Raw genomic sequence first — 24057 nt, 5'->3', positions numbered from 1 at the left:
CAACAACTGCAGGCCAGTCAGTTTAACCTTGGTCATGGGGAAGCTTTTAGAATCGCTAACCGTCACTTGGACAAGTGTGGAGTACTTAAAGAAAGCCAGCACAGATTTGTTAAAGGCAAGTCATGTTTAACTAAATTGATTGAGTTTTTTGATGAGGTAACAGAAAGGATGGATGAGGGCAATGCGGTTGACGTGGTGTACATGGACTTTCAAAAGGCATTTGATAAAGTGCCACATAATAGGCTTGTCAACAAAGTTGAAGCCCATGGAATAAAAGGGACAATGGCAGAAATGGATACAACATTGGCTAAGTGACAGGAAACAGAGAGTAGTGGTGACCGGTTGTTTATCGGACTGGAGGAAGGTATACAGTGGTGTTCCCCAGGGGTCAGTACTAGGACTTTACTTGATATATTTTAATAACTTCGACATGGGTGTACATGGTCTTATTCAAAATCTGCAGACGACACAACATTTGGAAGTATAGTGAGCAGTGAGGAGGATAGTGATAGACTCAGGAAGACATAGACAAGCTGGTGGAATGGGCGGACACGTGGCAGATGAAATTTTATGCAGAAAAGTGCAAAGTGATACATTTTGGTAGGAAGAATGAGGAGAGGCAATATAAACTGAAGGGTAAAATCTTAAAGGGGGTGCATGAACAGAGAGACCTGGGGGTATATGTGCACAAATCATTGAAGGTGGAAGGGCAGGTTGAGAAAGTGGTTAAAACGCATACGGGATCCTGGGCTTTATAAATAGAGGCATAGAGTATAAAAGCATGGAAATGATGATGAACCTGTATAAACCACTGGTTCATCCTCAACTGGAGTATTGTGTCCAATTCTGGGCACCGCACTTTAGAGAGGGTGCAGAAAAGATTTACGAGAATGGTTCCAGGGATGAGGGACTTCAGTTACGTGGATAGACTGGAGAAGCTGGGGTTGTTCTCCTTGGAGCAGAGAAGGTTGAGAGGAGATTTGATAGAGGTGTTCAAAATCATGAGGGGTCTGGACAGAGTAGATAGGGAAAAACTGTAACCATTGGTGGAAGGGTCGAGAACCAGAGGACACAGCTTTAAGGTGATTGGCAAAAGAACCAAAGACGGAATGAGGAAAAACATTTTTACCCAGCGAATGGTTAGGATCTGGAATGCGCTGCTTGAAAAGGTGTTGGAGGCAGATTTTATCGTGGCTTTCAAAAGGGAGTTGGATAAGTACCTGAAAGAAAAAGATTTGCAGGGCTACGGGGAAAGGGCGGGGAGAGTAGGACTAGCTGAAGTGCTCTTGCAGAGAGCCGGCATGGACTCGACGGGTCGAAAGTGGGCAAACGTTTGGCAGACGGAGTATAATGTGGGAAAGTGTGAGGTTATCCACTTTGGCAGGAAAAAAAAGCAAAGTATTATTTAAATGGAGAGAAATTACAAAATGTTGCAGTACAGAGGGACCTGGGGGTACAGCAAGTGATCAGGAAGGCAAATGGAATGTTGGCCTTTATTGCAAGGGGGATAGAGTATAAAGGCAGAGAAGTCCTGCTACGACTGTACAGGGTATTGGTGAGGCCACACCTGGAGTACTGTGTACAGTTTTGGTCTCCATATTTAAGGAGGGATATACTTCCTTTGGACGCAGTTCAGAGAAGGTTCACTATGTTGATTCCCGAGATGAAGGGGTTGACTTATGAAGATAGGTTGAGCAGGTTGGGCCTGTACACATTGGAGTTTAGAAGAATGAGAGGTGATCTTATTGAAACATATAAGATACAAGGTAGATGCAGAGAGGATATTTCCCCTTGTGGGGGAATCTAGAACTAGGGGGCATAGTTTCAGAATAAGGGGCCGCGTATTTTAAACTGAGATGAGGAGGAATTTCTTCTCAGAGCGGTCTAAATCTATGGAATTCTCTACCCCAGAGAGCTGTGGAGGCTGGGTCATTGAATATATTTAAGGCGGAGATAGACAGATTTTTGAGTGAAAAGGGAGTGAAGGGTTATGGGGAGCGGGCAGGGAAGTGGAGATGAGCTCATAATCAGATCAGCCATGATCTTACTGAATGACGGCTCGAGGGGTCAAATGGCCGACTCCTGCTCCTATTCCTTATGTTCCTATGAATGGCCTCCTTCAATGCTGCAACCATTCTATGATTCTATGATTAAAAATCTTGAAGACCATTGCATTACAAATCCTCAGGAGCATTGCACTGTAAAGGGATGAAATCCAAAAAAGTATAAGCCAATCTACTGTGTTAAAGTTTACAATTACCCTGTTTTATTAAATAAATGTTGGGAAAAATTTAAATAAATGTTGGGGAAAAAAATCTGTTCACTGCCTGTGACGTTTCCCAGCTCTAACTCTTGTTCTCTGATCCTTGCTGACTTCATGTTGCTTTGTTGATCTGGCCAATCTCCCTCATCTCAGACCATTGCTGCAACTCAGCATATTTTCTCTGATTTTCGAGCAAGTGTATTTGCTGTACCTATAGATGCTTTTCCTGCCCACTGACCCAGACTCCTTTGATTCCTCTATAATTCTGCTTCCCTCTCATTAACAAAATAGAAAAATGTATGTGGCTGTACCCCCAGACCACACTTCTGAAAGTCTCTCCCTCTAGATCCTATGTAACCAGGAGGAGCATAGCCTCCCATGGACCCCTCTGTCTATAGGCCTCCCAAGTTGTCAGCCATTGCTCAGTGGGCAGCACTGAGAAGGTTGTGGGATGAGAGACTTGAGCACAAAATCTAGGCTGACATTCCCAGTGCCAGTACTGAGGGAGCGCCGCATTGTCGGAGGGGCAGTACTGAGGGAGTGCTGCACTGTCGGAGGTGCGGTCTTCCAGATGAAACGTCAAACCGGGGCCCCGTCTGCCCTTTCAGATGGATATTAAAGATCCCAAGGCAACTATTCAAAGAAGAGCAGGGGAGTTTTCCTGGTGTCCTGGTCAATATTTATCACTCAACCAACATCAGTAAAACAGATTATCTGGTCATTGTCACATTGCTGATTGTGGGAGCTTGCTGTTATCAAACGCTGGTGCATTTCCTACAATCCAACAGTGACTACACTTCAAAATACTTGGTTGTAAAGTGCTTTGGGACATCCTGAGGTTGTGAAAGGCGCTATAGAAATACAAGTCTTTTTTCTTGCTCCTCACTTTCCTTCGAAAATACCTTGGGATATTTTACCCCTACCTGAGAGAGCAGACAAGTTTAATATCTCATCTAAAAGATGGCATCTCCGACAATACAGTATTCCGTCAGTACCACACTGAAGCATCAGGTTCGACTATGCGCTCAAGTCTATGGAGTGGGGCTTGAACCGACAACATTGTGAATCACCTTGTTATTGTTGATGTCGGTGCTCGACCTTGAATCTAATTCACAACCAGCTGTTCATCGCAGCTCCTTTGTATGGGCAGTTATTCAACTCACCTGCTACTCTGAGAAAAAATATTTCTTATCTCAGATCTTGCTCTACCTTTCCCAATTTTGTGTTCACATCCTCCAGTTTGTGATGACAATCGAGGCCAGGTTATCTACGTATGCCTGTGTTGAAATCAACACTCGTCAAGCCACCTCCTTCTAACTCATCCTTTCCCTGGTTCTTGAAACTATGGAATGCCTTGTCTCACTCAGTCTTCCCTTCTTGTCGGCATTAAACCTCAATCTTGGTACAATTTAATCACTGCTTCTGGATAAAAAGGATATAGAAGCACTGCGAAAGCTGCAAAAAAAAAGATTTACAAGGGTGATATCAGACCTATCAGGAGAGACAGGCTGGGGCATGTTTTTCTAGAAAAGAGAAAGCTGAGGGATGACCTGTCTTTAAATTATGATGTTTTTTTAATTCATTCACAGAATGTGGGCATCACTGGCAAAACCAGCATTTATTACCCATCTCCCATTGCCCTTGAGAAGATGCTGGTGAGCCACCTTACACAACAGAGTGTCTCGCTGGGCCATTTCAGAGGGCAGTTAAGAGTCAACCACATTGCTATGGGTCTGGAGTCACATATAGGCCCAGACCGGGTAAGGACAGCAGATTTCCTTCCCTAAAGGGCATCAGTGAACCAGATGGGTCTTTCCAACAATCCAGTGGTTTCATGGACACCATTACTGACACCAGCTTTTAAAAAAATTAATTGAATTTAAATTCCCATTTAAACTCATGTTTCTGGATCATTGGTACAGGCTTTTGGATTACTGCTCCAGTAACATAACCACTGTGCTACCATACCCTGTTCAATAAGGTAGATGTAGAGAAGATGCTTCAACTTGTGGGGGAGTCCAAAACTAGAGGTCATAAATATAAAATCGTCACTAATAAATCCAATAAGCAATTCAGGAGAAATTTCTTCATCCAGAGAGTGGTGAGAATTGGAACTTGCTGCCACAGGGAGTGCTTGAGACAAATGGCATAGATGCATTTAATATGAGGCGAGATAAACACATGAGGGAGAAGGGAACGGAAGGTTTGCTGATAGGGTGGGAGGAAGTCGGATAGGAGGAGGCTCATGTCAAGCATAAACACCGATATAGTTGTTAATTATATATCATTTGTCTCGCCGCCTCTTGTATTATTTCCAATGTTGGTGGGTTCTGCATGGGGACCTTTTCCTTCATTTAGATCTCTTAGAATATATAGGACTGGATTTCCGTTGGACTTGCATGTCTACAGGCACCCCAGAGAGGCTATAATGGGATATGCAAATAATTCCCGGCAGGACGGCCAGCTTCCAGCGCCCCGCCGGGAAAACTGTTGCCGGTTTTACGGGGGGCGCTGAGCTGTACCGCCGCCGGTTGTGACACCGTTGTGAAATCTGATTGGAGCGGGACCCATAGCACCCCGTATCGCACCATAGTGGGGTCACCTGGGTAAGCGGGCAGTCCGGGCTGTCCCGGCGGTGGTGCGGGAAGGAATGAGTACATCGGGTAAATGTGATTGTTTTATTTTTGCGATCTATCTTTATGGGGTGAGCAAGGTATTGGGAATGTTTTTTGTGGGGGTTTTTTTGGCGATTTTTTGTTCCAGGGAAGCCTCCTTCAGGGCACTCCGAGGCCGGCTCTTTAGTGCAGGATTTTCAGTTGCCCAGCCGGCGTAGTGTCCTGAGACAGGTGTGTAACACCCCCCTTAGCGCTCCGCCCAATACTCAGGGCTCAGCTGGTGAATTTTGTGGCTGCAGACGCAAACCAATTCCCGGCGCAAAATTTACCGTCCCGCCGCCATTAGCGGCCGATTTAGCTCCCAATCGAAAATCCAGCCCCAGATACTTTTAACATCAACATTACCCTTCACTCTCAGCATTTTAAAATATCCCCTTTCAAACTTCGTTTTCCCATTACCAACCTGTTGAGTCGCTCCTCATAACTTTAAAATCAATGATACGGATGCTTGAGGTTAGACTTGCTGACTCGGGTGGTGAAACTAGTACTGACACAGGAAGCACAAGGCGGGTGCCTCCATCTATTTCTGAATTCAGACCATGCTTTGAATTCTCAAATAAGCATTGCATTCTAATCCCATGCAAAATATATGATTTACATAAGCAATCTGCATGAAAAGGCAATACTTTTTTATGAGGTATGAGAAAAGATGAGGATGATTTATGGGATCTGAAAGGATCTGGTGTACGTTGTGAAAAATTTATCAACTGTGTAAAACCTTCTTTTAAGATCAGACGTTGCTGAGGAACAGGATGGTGATTAATGGCAGTCTCGCACACACGGGGAGATATGTGAGCTGCAATAATACAATCAGTCAATCGGCAGTTAATCTGCTCCTGTCAGCATATGTATTGGCAAATTAGACATTTGCCAGCAGAGGGTTATTAATTATGGAGTGGAATTATGAAGGGAATGCGTGATTATTTGAAGAGAGGCGGCACAGTCAGGTTTATTCAACACGGCTCTCTCAACTCATATCGGCACTGCTGAAATTAAGACTTGTTGCACTCGGTCCTATTCTTGGATGTATAGTGAACAGTGAGGAGAGCAGTGATAGACTGAACAGTGAGGAGGAGAGTGATAGACTTCAAAAGGACATAGACAGGCTTGTAGAATGGGCGGACACGTGGCAGATGAAATTTAACGCAGAAACGTGCAAAGTGATACATTTTTGTAGGAAGAGCAAGGAGAGGCAATAGAAACATAGAAATTTACAGTGCAGAAGGAGGCCATTTTGGCCATCGTGTCCACGCCGGCCAACAAAGAGCCACACGGCTCTCGGTCAGCAGTCCTGAAGGTTACATATAAACCTACGAACAATGAACAATGGCGGAAAGGTAAAGAGCACCCAGTCCGCCTCACACAACTGCGACACCCCTTATACTGAAACCTACAACCTAAAGGGTACAATCCTAAAAGGGGTGCAGGGACAGAGGGATATATATGTACACAAATCGTTGAAAGTGACAGGGCAGGTTGAGAAAGTGGTTAAACAATTATACGGGATCTTGGGCTTCATAAATAGAGGCATAGAGTACAAAAGCAAGGAAATTATGATGAACCTTTATAAAATACTGGTTCGGCCTCAACTGGAGTATTGTGTCCACTTTAGGAAGGATGTGAAGGCCCTAGAGAGGGTGCAGAAAAGATTTACAAGAATGATTCCAGGAATGAAGGACTTCAGTTACGTGGACAGACTGGAGCAAAGAAGGTTGAGAGGAGATTTGAGAGGTGTTCAAAATCATGAGGGGTCTGGACAGTGTAGATAGAGAGAAACTGTTCCCATTGGTGGAAGGGTCGAGAACCGGAGGACACAGATTTAAGGTGATTGGCAGAAGAACCAAAGGCAACATGAGGAAAAACTTTTTTACACAGCGAGTGGTTAGGATCTGGAATGCACTGCCTGAGAGGGTGGTGGAGGCAGACTCAATCGTGGCTTTCAAAAGGGAATTGGATAAGTACCTGAAGAAAATAAAATTGCAGGGCTACGGGAAAAAGGCGGGGGAGTGGGACTGGCTGAGGTGCTCTTGCAGAGAGCCGGCACGGGCTCGACGGGGCCAAATGGCCTCCCTCTGTGCTGTAACCTGTTATGTATGGAGAAAGAGTCAGACTGAACACTGAGCTCAAAGTAAAGTGTGACCTTAGTCTTTTATTGCAGGTCTCCAGAGTACCTCTCCAACCTGTGAGGCCTCCTTAAGTACCCGTGCTCCCAAGGGATTATGGGATCCCTTGGGACTCCAGGGGATGAACCCTCTGGTGGCTGTACAGAGTAAATACAAGTTTACATATATAACAACACCATTCTATGATTCTATTCCAATTCATTCTTTCTCAGGTCCTCCAAACTGTGTAACTGCTCACTTCCCTCAGTTTCCCCTTCCTCCTACAATCTACAGGCTTCTAAAACCCATGATGGGTGTCACTTTATCTATGCTGCTTCATTTACCCTGCCTTCTCTTTTACTCCTTGCAGCCTTGCACTGAGAGGTTCGAACTTTCAGCAAAGATCGAAAAGTCTGGTTCTCTTTTCTCTAGAATAGTGAAGGCTGAGGGGTGATCTCATCGAGGTCACTTGGGGCTTGGTCCTTCCTTTGGACCCACTCATAGTTGTTCATAAGGCTAAGGTAGCATAGTGGTAATGTGACTGGGCTAGTAGTCTAGAACCTGGAGAAATAATCCCGAGACACAAGGTCAAATCCCATCACAGCAGCTGGGGAATTTAAAGTAAATTAAATACATCTGCAATAAAAAGCTTGCATCAGTAATGGTGATTGTTGTAAAAACCCATCTGGTTCACTAATGTCCTTTAGAGAAGGAAATCTGCTGCTCTTACCCAGTCTGGCTGATATGTGACTCCAGACCCACAGCAATGTGGTTGACTCTTAACTGTCCTCTGAAAAACCACTTAGTTGTATTCAAGACAGTGGCTCAGCACCATCTTTTCAAGGGCAATAAATGCTGGCCTTGCAATGCCCACATCCCATGAATAAATGTAAAATGTATGGGATGTCAGGCAGTTGTGGTCTGGGAGGTGAGGTCAGACACTTATTCATGTGCCCTTATGCCACCAAACTGATTTTTAACAATTCACAAAAATCCATCTAACGATTGGAAGCTACCTGATGGTTTTTGCAGCATTTGTTTTTGTCAATATGGGGACTTCCTAAATTGCATGTTACTCATGACCGGCCTTGTGAAGGGCAGGTTTACGATGGATGTCGGGAAGTATTTCTCCACGCAGAGTGCAGCCCACAGTTGGAACAGGATTTGCAAGAGGAGTGCCTGAGGACAAAACACTTGGCTTATTTCAGAAAGAGCTGAACACTGTAAGTGGGAGAGGGCAGAGCCGTTCATCTGGGGGATCGAGACTACATGGGCCGAATGGACTTTTCATCAGAACTTATCTTGTCGAAATGTTTTTACGTTGTATTTCAAAGATGGCAGACAGGGACTGGGGGAGGCCCATTCAGCCCCTCGAGCCTGTTACACAGGAACAGGAGGAGGCCATTCAGCCCCTCAAGCCTGTTACACAGGAACAGGAGGAGGAGGCCCATTCAGCCCCTCAAGCCTATTACACAGGAACGGGAGGCCATTCAGTCCCTCGAGCCTGTTACACAGGAACAGGAGGAGGAGGCCCATTCAGCCCCTCAAGCCTGTTACACAGGAACAGGAGGAGGAGGCCCATTCAGCCCCTCAAGCCTATTACACAGGAACGGGAGGCCATTCAGTCCCTCGAGCCTGTTACACAGGAACAGGAGGAGGAGGCCCATTCAGCCCCTCAAGCCTATTACACAGGAACGGGAGGCCATTCAGCCCCTCGAGCTTGTTACACAGGAACAGGAGGAGACCATTCAGCCCCTCGAGCCTGTTACACAGGAACAGGAGGAGACCATTCAGCCTCTCGAGCCTGTTACACAGGAACAGGAGGAGACCATTCAGCCTCTCGAGCCTGTTACACAGGAACGGGAGGAGGCCCATTCAGCCCCTCAAGCCTATTACACAGGAACGGGAGGCCATTCAACCCCTCCAGCCTGTTACACAGGAACAGGAGGAGGCCGTTCAGCTCCTCGAGCCTGTTACACAGGAACAGGAGGCCCATTCAGCTCCCCGAGCCTGTTACACAGGAACAGGAGGAGATCATTCAGCCCCTCGAGCCTGTTACACAGGAACAGGAAGCCCATTCAGCTCCTCGAGCCTGTTACACAGGAACAGGAGGCCCATTCAGCCCCTCGAGCCTGTTACACAGGAACAGGAGGCCCATTCAGCTCCTCGAGCCTGTTACACAGGAACAGGAGGCCCATTCAGCTCCCCGAGCCTGTTACACAGGAACAGGAGGAGGTCATTCAGCCCCTCGAGCCTGATACACAGGAACAGGAAGCCCATTCAGCTCCTCGAGCCTGTTACACAGGAACAGGAGGCCCATTCAGCCCCTCGAGCCTGTTACACAGGAACAGGAGGCCCATTCAGCCCCTCGAGCCTGTTACACAGGAACAGGAAGCCCATTCAGCTCCTCGAGCCTGATACACAGGAACAGGAGGAGGTCATTCAGCCCCTCGAGCCTGTTCCACCAAACAATTAGATCACGGCTGATTTGTACCTCAACTCCACTTACCCTCCTTTGCTCCGTATCCCTCGATACCCTGACACAACAATAATCTAGCCATCTCAGACTTGAAAGCTCCAATTGTCTCCCAGCGTTCACAGCTTTTTGGGGACAGAAATATTTCTACTGCCCTTTGTGTGGTAAAGTGCCTCTTGATTTCCCTCCTGCATGGTCTAGCTCTAATTTTCAGATTATATCCCCTCGTTCTTGATTTCTCCACCCCTGGTTCTCTGTATCTATCCTATTGAATGATTTTAACGTTAAACATATCAAGAATCCTGCGTTTCTGCAAAAAAACTACTTTACTTTAGAAAATCTGTTTGAGGGTTTCTCTTTTCACTTTTTAAAGATATTTTCTCCTCTTCATCTTTCCTGGCAATCATGGTTCACAGCTTCGAGGGTAGTATGCTTGTATGGCATGTGCCAGACCAGGAACTAGAAATCCAGAGGCGTGAATGCATGATCCAGAGACGTGAGTTCAAATCCACCACGGCAGCTGGGGAATTTAAATTCAGTTAATTAGATAAAACCTGGAATAAAAAGCTAGTGTCAGTAATGGTGACCACGAAACTATCGGATTGTGGTAAAAACCCAACCGGTTCACTGATGTCCTTTAGAGAAGGAAATCTGCCGTCCTTACCCGGTCTGAACCTATGTGTAACTCCAGTCCCATAGCAATGTGATTGACTCTTAACTGCCCCCTGAAAGAGCTAGAAAAGCAATAATAAGAATAAAACTGGACGGACAACCCAGCATCGGCCTGGGCACCGGCTACGGAAGGTCAAGGGCAGCAGGTGCGTGGGAACACCACCACCTCCACATTCCCCTTCGAGTCACACACCATCCTGACTTGGAAATATATCGGCCGTTCCTTCATCGTCGCTGGGTCAGAATCCTGGAACTCCCTAGCAGCACTGTGGGAGCACCTTCACCACACAGGACTGCAGCGGTTCAAGAAGGCGGCTTACCACCACCTTCTCAATGGGCAATGAGGGATGAGCAATAAATGCCGGCCTTGCCAGTGACGCCCACATCCCAGGAACAAATTTTTTAAAATAAATAAATAATGCTGACTGCTCCCTGTCCCCCTACATGTTGAATTCAAAATCCTCGGCCTGGTCTTCATATCCCTCGGAGGCCTTATGGCTGCCTTATCCCTGCAAACACCCACCCTAAATGCCATCCTGCAGTCACAGGAACATAGGAGCAGATGTCGGCCATTCAGCCCCTCAAGCCTGCTCCGCCATTCAGTAAGATCACGGCTGATCTGCGACCTAACTCCATATACCCGCCTTTGGCTTATATCCCTTCATACCTATGGTTAACATTGGACTCCAGCCTCTTGTGCACCCTTTATACCCCACCACTGGTGGGTGAGCACCTCAGCTATATTCTCTGGGATTCCCTCCTTAAACCCCTCTTCCTCGCGCCACCTTTCAATAGCTTCTCTAAACGAACTTGTCGGCCAAGCTTTCGGTCATGCCCCCGAATCTTTCCACCCATGGCTTGACATCTGCTTCCTTACTCCCTCTAAATCACTGTGGGACTTTTTCTGCAAGGCAGGCACTAAAAGAATGCAAAGTCATTGTTTTTAGTGCCGCATAGAATGCCCTCAAGCATTTTTTAAATCATTTTCCGGGATGTGGGCGTCGCTGGCAAGGCTGGCACTTATTTGCAATAAAGTCAATCTTCCTTTATGAAAGCTGATGTGAAGAATCCATTCAACGTATCTGCCATATCCTGTACTCATCTAAACGTTTATTTTGCAACCGCAGGATTTACTAAAGCCCCTTCACAGCCAATGAAGATATTTTTGGGTGTAGTCACTGTTGTAATGCAGGAAACGCGGCAGCCAAATTTGCACACAGCAAGCTCCCACAAACAGTAATATTCTCATGACCCACCCGCTGTTTTTAGTGATGTTGGTTGAGGAATAACTGTTGGTCAGGACACTGGGGAGAACTCCCCTGCTCTTCTTCAAAATAGTGCCACGGGATCTTTTACATCCAGATAGGGGGCCTCGATTTACCATCTCATCCGAATGACGGCACCTCCGACAATCCTCTCCTGATTGTTTGACACCTACTCACTCACTTAATGCCCGCTTGCTCTCGGAGACGGGTGAGCAGCTGCAGAGTGTTGGGTAATAACAGGGCACGCTTTTGCCGGAAGGGATCAGTTCACACACTGCTAACCTCATCCGTTTGGATCTAATTAGTTTGTTTTTTTCAATATTCGACACAGTGAAACAAACAGAGGCATGAGGTTCTGTATTGATGGAGACCGAGAATACCATAGGTCATCCTCACATTTCAGTAGTATTTGGTTATTAACTCCATGCAGCACCATGGTAATCAATGCTAACTGGCTTTGTGCTCAGGAAACCCAGCCTTGTTCTGACCCAGTTATTTTGATGCAGTTCACCTTAATACATCAATACCTTGTGCAGATAATGTTCATGGCGATAAACGTCTATTAGTAAAAGTCTTGCGGATGTATGCCTCGATGATGCAGCAATTTTGGAGAGTCTCTACAACCAATCAGGTCGATGGACCAGACACCGCTGTCCCTTGAACCAATCGCATTCCAGAATGTCAACCAATGTAATCCCAGGGATTGCTGCCCTTTTATCCTGTCTTCTTGACCAGAAATATGGTCTAGAATTGGAGTCGACAACCAGGGTCCAGTCAGATCACAGAAGCGTCTCTTTGGTGTTATTTTTAATTGGTTATTTTTGTGACTGAAGCAATGACATGTGCTACCCACTGAGTCACAACGTTAGCCTCTGAGTCAGAAGGTTGTGGGTTCAAGTTCCAGGAACTTGAGCACATAAATCTAGGCTGACACTCTCAGTGCAGTGCTGAGGGAACACTGCACTGTCGGAGGTGCCGTCTTTCGGTTGAGACGTTAAACCGTGGCCCGGTCTGCTCTCTCATAAAAGATCCTATGACACTATTTCGAAGAAGAGCAGGGGAGATATTCCCTGAGTCCTGGCCAATATTTATCCTTCACTCAACATAACAAAACAGATTATCTGATCATTATCACATTGCTGTTTGTGGGAGCTTGCTGTGTGTAAATTGGCTGTCATGTTTCCCACATTACAACAGTGACCACACTCCAAAAGTACTTTATTGGCTGTAAAGTGCTGTGAGACGTCCGGTGGTTGTGAAAGGTGCTATAGAAATGCAAGTCTTTCTTTCTTTATAACAAAAAAAAAGATTGTGTCCGTACAGCCACTATGACGGTATCCATGAACATATGCACTCCCTCTTCCAACCCTTCCTCCCCCCTCGCCACAGTCTGACACATCCAACAGGGCTCTTTGAAAATATTCATCCTCGAGATGTGGGCCTCATTTACGCAAGGCCGGCATTTATGGCCAGCCCTAGTTGGCCTGAGAAGAGGGTGATGGGCCTTCTTCTTGAACCACAGGGTAAGGGGTTTTTGATTCAACTCAGAGGGCAGTTAAGAGTCAGCTATGTTGGTGTGGGACTGGAGTCCCATAGAGGCCCAGACCGGGTAAGGACGGCAGGATTCCTTCCCTAAAGGGGACATTGGTGAACCCGTTGGCAACAACCACGAGGAACTCAGCAGACAATATTTGCTAATTTATGCTATCTGCTGCAAGGATATTTACAGCCAACCTGCACTCTGCACTGTAAACATGGTGGCACTGTGGGTGTGTGCACTCGGTCCGTACAGCAGTGCAGGTCTCCAGTTGTCCTGGTTAACCCTTGTCACTAGATAAAGGCCTAGCTCTGTCAAGCGCTTGTGGTGGCTGGTGTCATCATCATAGACAGTCCCTCGAATCGAGGATGACTTGCTTCCACGTCAAAAAGTTCACAGGTGTTTCAATGAAGGATCTAATATTCCAGGTCCCGAACTAAATCTTGAAGGGTGGAAGATGCCTGTACATGACCGTTCGGCCACCACACGTTAAAAAAATCCATGCACAGGCATCTTCCACCCCTTCAATTGGAGTTCAGGACTGGAACATCGGGTCCTTCATTGAAACATCTGTGAACTCTTGTGGAAGCAAGTCATCCTTGTTCGAGGGACCGCCGATGATGATGATGATGTTGGGTGCAGGAGACTCACCGTCCTTGTGATATAATACAGGCATGTGGAATCAAGAGAGGGATGCTTGATTAATAATCTTTATTGACAAACACAATAATACAACCAAATACATGCAGTGCTCATGCGATCGGTACCAAGTTAACTCACGAACAGAGAACTCATCGGGAGTTCGCAACTTACGCTCTCCAGCCCACTCGCACTAGTCCTCTGTGAGACTCGCTGGAGTGCGCGCTATCTTTCTATGCTTAATCCCATAAGACAAGCATGCAATTAGGAACATAGGCGCAGGAGGAGGCCATTCTGCCCCTCGAGCCCGTCCTGCCATTCAATGACAAGATGGCTGTATCCTAACTCCACCCACCCGGCTTGGCGCCGTACCCTTTTATTCCCTTTGTCCAGCAAAAATACGGCCAGGGTGATCTGGACTAGTTTCGATCGCCTGAATGGGTTGGAGAGGAATTTTCCCAGGTTTTTTTCTCCCTAAATTGGCCTGGGTTTTTATCTGGTTTTTGCCTCTCCCAGGAGATCACATGGCTCCGGTTGGGGTGGAGTGTAGAATGTTTCAGTATAAGGGATGTCACAGTTCTGGTGAGGCAGATTGGTTGGACTGGGTGCTCTTTGCCTTTCCGTCATTGTTCATAGGTTTATATGTAACCTTTAGGGCTGCTGACTGAAAACTGTGTGGCTCTTTGTTGGCCGGCGCGAACACGATGGGCCGAAATGGCCTCCTTCTGCGCTGTAAATTTCTATGTTTCTATGTTTCTATGATCTCAGATTTAAAATCATGAATTGACCCTCAGCATCCACTGCTTTTTGTGGGAGAGAGTTCCACACTCCCACCACCCTTTGTGTGATGAAGTGTTTCCTAACTTCTCTCCTGAATGGCCTGGCTCTGGTTTGAAGGTGATTCTCCCTTGGTGGAGCAGGTTCAAGGAGCCACATGGCCTACTCCTATTGCTTACGTTCTTGTCTTAGACACCCTCACTGCTGGGTCTTCTCTGTGTCTGGAGACTGATTTAAGCCAATTTAACCCTTACTACTATTACTATAACAACAACTTGAATTTATATAGCACCTTTAATGTAGTGAAAATCCCAAGGTGCTTCACAACAGTGTTATAAGACAAAAGAAATAAATTTGACACCGCGTCATATAAGAAGAAATTACGGCAGGTGACCAAAAGCTTGGTCAAAGAGGTAGGTTTTAAGGAGCGTCTTAAAGGAGGAAAGAGTGGTAGAGAGGCGGAGAGGTTTAGGGAGGGAGTTTCAGAGTTTGGGGTCCAGGCAACAGAAGGCACGGCCACCAATGGTTGAGCGATTATAATCAGAGATGCACAAGAGGGCAGAATTAGAAGAGTGTAGACACCTCGGGGGGTTGTGAGGCTGGAGATTACAGAGATAGGGAGGGGCGAGGCCATGGAGGGATTTATAAACACGGATGAGAATTTTGAAATCAAGGCGTTGCTTAACCGGGTGCCAATGTAGGTCATCGAGCACAGGGGTGATGGGTGAGCGGGACTTGGTGCGAGTTAGGACACGGGCTACCGAGTTTTGAATCACCTCTAGTTTATGTAGGGTAGAATGTGGGAGGCCGGCCAGGAGTGCGTTGAAATAGTCAAGTCTAGAGGTAACAAAGGCACGGATGAGGGCTTCAGCAGCAGATGAGCTGAGGTAAGAGCAGAGACGGGCAATGTTACAGGGGGTGGAAATAGGCGGTTTTAGTTATGCCGCAGATATATGGCTGGAAGCTCATTTCAGGGTCAAATATGACACCTAGATTGCGAACAATCTGGTTCAGCTATAACCTGACCAGCTGCCTAACACTAGCTCATGCACTTTGCTTCCTGACTCAGCAAAGGTTTCAGGAACAGCGGCTGAGCTTTGCTGATCGCAAGATACTAAGAATCAAAGAATACGAAAGAATCAAAGAGCAAGTTATTATTTAAATGGATAAAAATTGCAAAGTGCTGCAGTACAGCGGGACCTGGGGGTACTTGTGCATGAAACACAAAAGGTTAATATGCAGGTACAGCAAGTGATCAGGAAGGCCAATGGTATCTTGGCCTTTATTGCAAAGGGGATGGATTATAAAAGCAGGGAAGTCTTGCTACAGTTATACAGGTTATTAGTGAGGCCTTACCTGGAATACTGCATACAGTTTTGGTTTCCATATTTAAGAAAGGATATATTTGCTTTGGAGGCAGTTCAGAGAAGGTTCACTAGGTTGATTCCTGAGATGAGGGGGTTGATTTATGAGGAAAGGTTGAGGCGGTTGGGCCTCTACTCATTGGAATTCAGAAGAATGAGAGATGATCTTATCGAAACGTATAAGATTATGAGGGGGCTTGACAAGGTGAATGCAGAGAGGATGTTTCCACTGATGGGGGAGACTAGAACTAGAGGGCATGATCTTAGAATAAGGGGCTGTCCATTTAAAACTGAGATGAGGAGGAATTTCTTCTCTCAGAGGGTTGTAAATCTGTGGAATTCGCTGCCTCGGAGAGCTGTGGAATCTGGGACATTGAATAAATTCAAGACAGCAATAGACAGTTTCTTAAACGATAAGGGGGTCAAGGGTTATGGGGAGCGGGCAGGGAAGTGGACCTGAGTCCATGATCGGATCAGCCAAGATTGTATTAAATGGCGGTGCAGGCTCGAGGGACCGTATGGCCTACTCCTGTTCCTATTTCTTATGTTCTTATACTGTGCCGGATCGCTGGGTACAGGGAGATCAATCCGCGGAGGGATGGCAGCACGAGGTGGGCAGGGGTGCTGCCCAGTCAGGACTGGGAGGACCCAAGGGTGCAGTGTGCAACACCCGCACACAGTGCTTGGCTGTGGGAAGAGTACCCGCAGGCAGTATCCACACCGCCCTGTATCCACACACGCCAAGTGTTGGGCAGATGATATTGTTTTTACCTTTACACTGGTCTCCCAAAACTGATTAATGGCCCCGTTCTCACCTCTGTAAACACTAATCTGCTAATTGTTTATCTAGATGTGTCAGTCGGACACCTCATTATTCAGTAAGGCAGTGAAATCAGACACTGGAGATGTCACACTCCCTGGGCTCATAGCGTCCCTTGTTACTGTTAAGCTGCTTCTTCTATTGATCGCCTGCTGTCGTCCCCCAACGGACGGTGTGTGCAGTAAATGCCGTGTCAGCACTCTGCTAAGACCAGCAATCACAAAGATATATGTCTTCCCATCTGACACTAGTCTTGTTTTTTTATTGATTCTCAGGGATGTGGGTGTCATTGGCAAGGCCGGCAATTATTGCCCAGCCCTAATTGCCCCTTGAGAAGGCGGTGATGAACCTCCTTCTTGAACCGCTGCAGTCCGTGTGGTGAAGGTGCTCCCACAGGGCTGCTGCTCGCCGCTCCTTTTATGGCTCCGACCTGCGAGCAGCGAGGGCGGTGGCTGTGGAGAGGGCGACTGGATTGGACGTCATCAAGGCCCAGGTCGGTGATTGGAGCGTGGGCAGGTACAGCAGGAGTGGCGAGGTCGGGGCGGAGAAGCAGCGGGAGATTGCAGAGCGATGTGATCGGGGCCCAGGAGAGGCTTGAGTTCGGGGCCCAGAAGAGGCATGGGCCCAGGGGCAGCATGGGCTACCCACACTGTAATATGTGTGCACACTAGGTCCGTGCAGCAGAGCTGGTCTCCAGTCATCATGGTTAATCCTTGCCACTGGACCAAGACCGAGCTCTGTCAATACCGTGTGGTGGATGGTGTGCAACGGCCACCACACGTTAAAAAATCCATGCACAGGCATCTTCCACCGTTCAGGATGTAGTTCGGGACCTGGAATATCTGCCCTTCATTGAAACACTTGCGAATTCATCCCTTTTTGGTGTGGAAGCAAGTCACCCTCGATACGAGGGACCGCCTAAGAAGAAGAAGGTGCTCCCACAGTGCTGTTAGGGAGGGAGTACCAGGTTTTTGACCCAGCAACGCTGAAGGAACGGCCGATATAATCCCAAGTCAGGATGGTGTGTGACTTGGAGGGGAACATGGAGGTGATGGTATTCCCATGTGCCTGCTGCCCTTGTCCTTCTAGGTGGTGAATGTCGCGGGTTTGGGCGGTGCTGCCAAAGAAGCCTTGGCGAGTTGCTGCAATGCATCTCGGAGGTCGGACTGTCCGGTTGGAAATAGGGCAGGTACGGGAAGCTGCGGGGATCCCGCTAACCCCGGGTTTTACTCAGGCTTCTGGGCGGGCCATTCAGCTGCCTCGCTCGAAAAGGAACGGCCCTGCTATAAACATGCACATCAGGGTCTGACCATGCAGTCAGACCATGGCCGTGATCGCAACGCAGTCCTGACTGAGCAAGGAAATCGTGGCAAAGACAGTCGGGGCCAGGCGATGAGATAACGAGGCAGGAGTGATCCTACAGAGTCTACCAGGAAAGTCGTGGTCTTCCTCCCGTCCCCCGGACTCACCCCGCACCCACCCCTCCCCCCCGCTCCTTCCTCCGTCCCACCCGATTCATTCCCTCAAAGCCCTCCTGGAACATAAGAAATAGGAGCAGGAGTTGGACACATGGCCCATTCAATAAGATTATGGTTGATCTGATCATGGACTCAGCTCCACTTCCCTGCCCGCTCCCCATAACCCTTCACTCCCTTATAGCTCAAAAATCTGTCTATCTCCGCATTGAATATATTCAATGACCCAGCCTCCACACTCTCTGGGGCAGAGAATTCCAAAGATTCACGATCCACTGAGAGAAGAAATTCCTCCTCATCTTAGTTCTAAATGGGCGGCCCCTTATTCTGAGACTATGCCCCCTAGTTTTAGATTCCCCCTCGAGGGAAAACCATCCCCTCCGCATCTACCCTGTCGGACCCCCTCAGAATCTACCGACCCGCACACACACATCTTTCTGCTGGCAGCCGTTTCCCACTCGTGCGTTAATGAGATCCCGGCACTTCAAATAGCCTGGGTCTCAGATGTTTGCCAGCGAGCCCGTTTTGCACCCAGCCCTGCCTCTGCCTGCCCGAAACCCAATCGCCCCCCTGTGGTTTCACGTCTGGCCCGGCTCTGTACGTTGATGTCACGGCACTTTTTGCGTCTGCTCACCAACGAGAGAGGCGGCGCTGGGCTGAGCCTGCGCTGAGTCCCGGGAGAATGTTCCCACAAGGTTTACACAAAGCCCAGCACAAACACGGACGGGCAAACCACCTTGATCGCTCTCCTAGAACCTGACACCCTCAGCACCCCTCCACCAAATATAGGAAGGGAATACCAGGAATTTAAAGCAATTTCTAACAAGATTCAAATTGTGATTGTGGGGAAGTCCAAAACTTGGTGCCATAAATATTAGCTAATTACTAATAAATCCAATAAGGAATTCAGGAGAGTGGTGAGAATTTGGAGCTCGCTATCACAGGGAGTGATTGAGGCCAATAGCAAAGATGCATTTAAGGGGATAGAAGGAAAGAAAGAAAGACTTGCATTTATATAGCGCCTTTCACGACCACCGATGCCCTAAAGCACTTTACAGCTAATTCAGTACTTTTGGAGTGTAGTCACTGTTGTAATTATGGGAAACGCGGCAGCCAATTTGCGCACAGTAAGCTCCCACAAACAGCAATGTGATAATGACCAGATAATCTGTTTTTTTGTTATGTTTATTGAGGGATAAATATTGGCCAGGTGAGATAACTACATAAGGGAGAAAAGAATAGAAGGATATGCTGATAGCGTGAGATGGAGTAGGGTGGCAAGAGGCTGATGTGGAGCATAAAAGCGGCACGGACCTGTTGGGCTGAATGGTCTGTTTCTGTGCTGCACATTCCATGAAATTCTATTTGAAAAAGAATGGTGAAGATTTGTTATTTTTGTGCTGCTATTTTGCTAGCTATCTAAAAATGTTCACTTGTATATAAAACAGCGAATGTTAGTGATTTATTGGGTAGCTGGTTGTTGAGTCCAAGATGAGGGAGTTATGGTAATTTGTTCAATTAGAAATGGAGAAAGAGAATTGAAAAGCTCCCTGGGGATAATAATTATCTCTCAGAGTTAGCGATAATTGTCCAATGGTTAACTTTTAGGAGGGGTCCTCATGGGAGAAATCTTTTTTTCAGTCTCATTTGCTATCACAAGGATTTCACCTCCCAAAACCCGTAACCTCTACCCCCTAGAAGGACAAGGGCAGCAGGCGCATGGGAACACCATCACCTCCATCTTGACTTTGAATCGGCCGTTCCTTCATCGTCGCTGGGTTAAAATCTTGGAACTTCCTCCCTAACAGCACTGTGGGAGCACCTTCACCACAAGGACTGCAGCGGTTCAAGAAGGTGGCTCACCACCACCTTCTCGAGGGCAATTAGGGACGGGCAATAAATGCCGGCCTTTCAGCGACGACCACATCCCATGAAATAATTTAAAAAAATGTAAAATCTAATAGTGGGGCATGTAAATAGTAAACTGTATGACCATTCAGTGGTACCACTCATGATTCTTCGCTTGTGTTTGAAAAGAGTATATTCAGCTGCGTAACATAGTGTGAAATATTGGGGGGTACAGGTCTCAGAGTGGTAGCAGTTCGAGGAAAGTGGGGAGAGAGTGGCTTTAGTGCACATCCTGGAGAGAGGTATATTCTCCTGATTATCACTGACTGTACTGTTATTACTAGTAGACCTCCCCTGGCAATCCTCGCACCCTGGATAGAGAGGTATATCCTCCTGGTTACCACCTCCTGTACTGTTATTACTAGTAGACCTTCCCTGGCAATCCTCGCACCCTGGATAGAGAGGTATATCCTCCTGATTATCACTGATTACTGTTATTACTAGTCGACCTCCCCTGGCAATCCTCGCACCCTGGATAGAGAGGTATATCCTCCTGGTTACCACCTCCTGTACTGTTATTACTCGTAGACCTTCCCTGGCATTGCTCACACCTTGGATAGGGAGGTATATTCTCCTGGTTACCATCGACGGTACTATTTGTACTCACCTGGCATTGCTCACATTGCATTGGGCAATATGTCGATTTATAACAAAGGGTGATAGAGAAGGTACTAGAGAAATTAACTGTGACACTTACAGGAAGTGCCTGCGATCTACCAGACTTTTAATGTATTGTTGATGTCAGGTATCGCGAGTATGGCTGTCACATTGCAGATGTCACATCCGAGGGGTTACATTCCAAATATCACATGTTGTTACTAATGCAAAACAATCCTAAATAAAGAAGAGAAGGAATGGCAGGCATCCTGCACAACTTCTTCTCAATTGGAGTCTGAAATGTACAAGCAGTTTACAAGCAGTGAGAAATGACACTGAGGAGCAGCAAGTCATTTTCATCACTTTTCGCAATTTTCCTATTTTAGTGCTATGTTCCTCTTGCCTGAACAAGTTGATTTTAACAACTATCAATCGAAATGGTCGGTAAACCCCAAGTAAACTCAGCTGCTCCGTGTCCTAACTTGCACCGAGTCCCGCTCACCCATCACCCCCTGTACTCACTGCCCATGTCCTAACTCGCACCAAGTCCCACTCCCCCATCACCCCCTGTGCTCGCTACCCGTGTCCTAACTCGCACCAGGTCCCGCTCACCCATCACCCCCTGTGCTCGCTGCCCGTGTCCTAACTCGCACCGAGTCCCGCTCACCCATCACCCATCACCCCCTGTGCTCGCTGACCATGTCCTAACTCGCACCAAATCCCGCTCACCCATCACCCCCTGTGCTCGCTGACCATGTCCTAACTCGCACCAAATCCCGCTCACCCATCACCCCCTGTGCTCGCTGCCCGTGTCCTAACTCGCACCAAGTCCCGCTCACCCATCACCCATCACCCCCTGTGCTCGCTGCCCGTGTCCTAACTCGCACCGAGTCTCGCTCACCCATCACCCCCTGTGCTCACTGCCCATGTCCTAACTCGCTCTGAGTCCCGCACACCCATCACCCCCTGTGCTCACTGCCCATGTCCTAACTCGCACCAAGTTCCGCTCACCCATCACCCACTGTGCTCACCGCCCATGTCCTAACTCGCACCAAGTTCCGCTCACCCATCACCCACTGTGCTCACTGCCCATGTCCTAACTCGCACCAAGTTCCGCTCACCCATCACCCCCTGTGCTCACTGCCCATGTCCTAACTCACATCGAGTCCCGCGCACCCATCACCCACTGTGCTCACTGCCCATGTCCTAACTCGCACCGAGTCCCGCTCACCCATCACCCATCACCCCCTGTGCTCGCTGCCCGTGTCCTAACTCGCACCGTGTCCCGCGCATCCATCACCCCCTGTGCTCACTGCCCATGTCCTAACTCGCACCAAGTTCCGCTCACCCATCACCCCCTGTGCTCACTGCCCATGTCCTAATTCGCACCAAGTTCCGCTCACCCATCACCCCCTGTGCTTGCTGACCTACATTGGCTCCCGTTTAAGCAATGCCTCGATTTCAAAATTGTCATCCTTGTTTTCAAATCCCTCCATGGCCTCGCCCCTCCCTATCTCTGCAATCCCCTCCAGCCCCACAACCCCCCGAGATGTCTGTGCTCCTCCAATTCTGCCCTCTTGAGCATCCCTGATTATAATCACTCAACCATTGGCGGCCGTGCCTTCAGCTGCCTGGGCCCCAGGCTTTGGAATTCCCTGCCTAAACCTCTCCGCCTCTCTACCTCTCTTTCCTCCTTCAAGACGCTCCTTAAAACCCATCTCTCACCTACGCTAATTTCTACTATGCGATTCGGTGTCAAATTTTTATTGCATAACACCCCTGTGAAGCGCCTTGGGACGTTTCACTACGTTAAAGGCCCTATATAAATACAAGTTGATGTTGTTGTTGACTGAGCAATATTTTGTGAATAGAACACAATTGGACTCATTAACGACCCGGGCTTGGTGCACAGGGCATCAAAGTGTGCGGATGACACAAAGCTTGGAAATGTAGTTAACAGTGAAAATAGGGTTGCCAACCCTCCAGGGTTGTCCTGGAGTCTCCAGGAATTAATGATTAATCTCCTGGGCAACCTGGGAGAAAAATCATAAGGCGTGAAACAGAATTTTCTCTCAACACTTTTCTTTATTAGTTATAAAATTATTGGAGGTGGGATAAAAATGTTGTTTGACTGAACGGGGAAGGTGGAAGTGGGAGGTCCTATGATGAAACCTCCTGAAATATGCCCAACCAGAATTGGCAACTCTCAGTGAAGGGAATTGTAGCAGGCTTGAGGAAGACCCTGACAGACTGGTGAGATGGGCTGGCACAGGGCAGATGCAATTTAATGCAGAGAAGTGCATTTTGGAAGGAAAAAGGAGAGGCAATGTGAACTAAATGGTAGTTTTAAAGGGGGTTGAGAGACCTGGGGTGTCACACACACATCTCTGAAAGTGGCAGGACAAGTTGACAAAGCTGTTAAAAAAAAGCAAACGGGATCCATGGCTTCAGAAATAGAGGCAAGGGGGGTGGAAATTCAGTGTGAGGCTAATTAGGCCGTTATTGGGAAGGGGTTTGGGTCCATTGGGATTCTGTACTATGGGAGTGAATGGGAAGGGGTTTGGGTCCAATGGGATTGCGTACAGTGGGAGTGAATGGGGAGGGGTTTGAGTCCATTGGGATTGTGTACAGTGGGAGTGAATGCGAAGGGGTTTGGGTCCATTGGGATTATGTACAGTGGGAGTGAATGGGAAGGGGTTTGGGTCCATTGGGATTGTGTACAGTTGGAGTGAATGGGAAGGGGTTTGATCAATTGGGATTTTATATAATGGGAGTGAATGGGAAGGGGTTTGGTCCATCGGGATTGTGTACAGTAGGAGTGAATGGGAAGGGGTTTGGGTCCATTGGGATTGTATAGAGTGGGGAGACTGAATGGGAAGGGGTTTGGTCCATTGGAATTGTGTATGTGGAGTGAATGGGAAGGTGTTTATTCTGTTGGAATTGTGTACGGTGGAATGAATGGGAAGGGGTTTATTGTATTGGAATTGTGTACGGTGGAGTGAATGGGAAGGGGTTTATTGTATTGGGATTGTGTGCAGTGGGAGTGAATGGGAATGGGTTTGGGCTGTGATTCAGTGAGACACAGGCAGACTTGCAGACAGAGTGTATAACAGTGGGAGTTGGAAAGTTTCCAGCGCTTTGTTGAGTAAAGCAGTGTGACGTGCGACAGAACGATGGTTTCAGTAAATACAATGGGCTGATTTCTCTTGCCTTGATTAAAGTTCTTCAGAGTAAATTGCATATCATTTTTGCATGTTGAATGTATCTGGGAAATGTGGCTATTGACAGACTCTGGGTCAATAGGAGAAATGAGCTGTCAGGAGCTAGATGGTGATGTCAGCCTCAATGAGCTGTGCATTTTTAACTGATCTGCTATGAAACAGATGCTTCACAGCCTCAGGCTGCTGTTAAGGTGAGGAGAAGGAAATATTCTTTATTAACATTTCATTTCATCTCCCTACAAGACGTAAATTAGATGCAGTGTTAA

Source organism: Pristiophorus japonicus, chromosome 3 (genome assembly GCF_044704955.1).
Source record: "Pristiophorus japonicus isolate sPriJap1 chromosome 3, sPriJap1.hap1, whole genome shotgun sequence".
Classification (NCBI taxonomy): Eukaryota; Metazoa; Chordata; class Chondrichthyes; family Pristiophoridae; genus Pristiophorus; species Pristiophorus japonicus.
This window is presented reverse-complemented; position numbering follows the sequence as displayed.